At 43.9% G+C, this 1,430-nt stretch overlaps 1 non-coding gene across 1 annotated transcript; it reads left to right on the plus strand.

Moving 5' to 3' along the window:
• The first annotated feature begins 202 nt into the window (after window positions 1–202).
• On the plus strand, window positions 203–274 carry trnae-uuc (transfer RNA glutamic acid (anticodon UUC)). The gene has a single exon. It is a non-coding gene; the product is annotated as a tRNA-Glu (tRNA).
• Window positions 275–1,430: the final 1,156 nt, after the last annotated feature.

Genomic DNA, 1,430 nt, shown 5'->3' on the forward strand with positions numbered 1-1,430 from the left:
TACATTGTGCTTTTATCCTTGAGCAATCCCTGAGCGAAGGACTCAGACTTTTGCAGAATTTAAAAAGAATTATACACATTGAAACCTTATTTTGGAGTTGGGACTTCAACAACTTTAATGACCACCTTGTGTCTCTCTAAGATTTCTTACTTTACATTATTTAGAAAGGTTGTGAGGTGGTTGATGGTAACAGATTGGTGTGTCCCATATGGTCTAGCGGTTAGGATTCCTGGTTTTCACCCAGGCGGCCCGGGTTCAACTCCCGGTATGGGAACATGCTTTATGTCCGTCAGTGGGCTACTTGGAAAGGAACTGGAACTGTACAGGTCTGGGGTTGGGTTTCCAAGTGCAATTTTAGCCCCTATTCCACGATATGGTCTCAGCTCGCCCTCGACTCACAAACGAGTGACTAGTGACTTTGTAAAGCAGTAGTTTTCAGTGTAACTTAATCACTTCCTCCATGACTGGAGCACAGACTCCTCTGGACTGAAATACAGCAGCAGGGTTTGTGATACCACTCACTAAATACACCAGACTCCTCTGTTAAATATTGAAACTTTAGACATTTCCCTGGTAATTGTTGGAGATGAACTGATCTACATTTCCACATTGTTCGGCTTGATTCTTGTGTTGGACGTCTCTTCCTGTGACGGCACTCTGACCAATCGGTGGTCGGCAGTTGATTGGAACCTAAACGTGCCGTGCAGTGCCGAGGCGAGGCGAGGCGAGGCGAGGCGAGGCGAGGCGAGGCGAGGCGAGTAGAACTGGTGGAAACACAGCATAAGTGCTGCCTGGTGTGTGTGTGTGTGTGTGTGCAAATGCACCTGCTTATATTTGATCAGTGCTTCATGTAGCATTTTTAACATCTTCCTTTATTACAACACATAGCACAAGATATCCTGCTGCTGGAGAGACCAGTGGAGACAGATGGGAGGTTTTACAAATGCTGGAAGAGCAAGACGTGGAGCAGGCAATGGCAAAGCTCCAAGAGGTTTGTGTTTATCACAGACTTCTCGGCTTAATCAGTGTTGCCGCCACCGTATAGGTGTGACTGTTTCTGAGCTCATAAAGATAAATATGCTTTGACTGTGAGTCAGAAAACAAAGACAGCATTTTTATCTTAGGGCTGTTAAACAGTAAATGTTCTCTTAATCTTAATTCATTGTAGAAATTCAGTAGTTCATCGGGATTAATTGCATTTTTTATCACGTTTAAAAGGTCCATATTAACAATGTAAAGCAACTCTCACCAATGCATCTTGTTTAGGAAAGTAAATTTATGAACTTGGACTTTGACGAAGCGCCATAAGCCTCATGTTACACGATATCTACTTTAGAGATTTTCAGTTTGCAGGAGTTATGGTTTAGTTGTTTTAGTGTTGGGCAGATGAAAGTATAAGGCTGCAGCGTGGGTCGACGGCGGGGTCCACC

This window comes from Solea solea, chromosome 11 (assembly GCF_958295425.1).
Source record: "Solea solea chromosome 11, fSolSol10.1, whole genome shotgun sequence".
In the NCBI taxonomy this organism is placed as follows: domain Eukaryota; kingdom Metazoa; phylum Chordata; class Actinopteri; order Pleuronectiformes; family Soleidae; genus Solea; species Solea solea.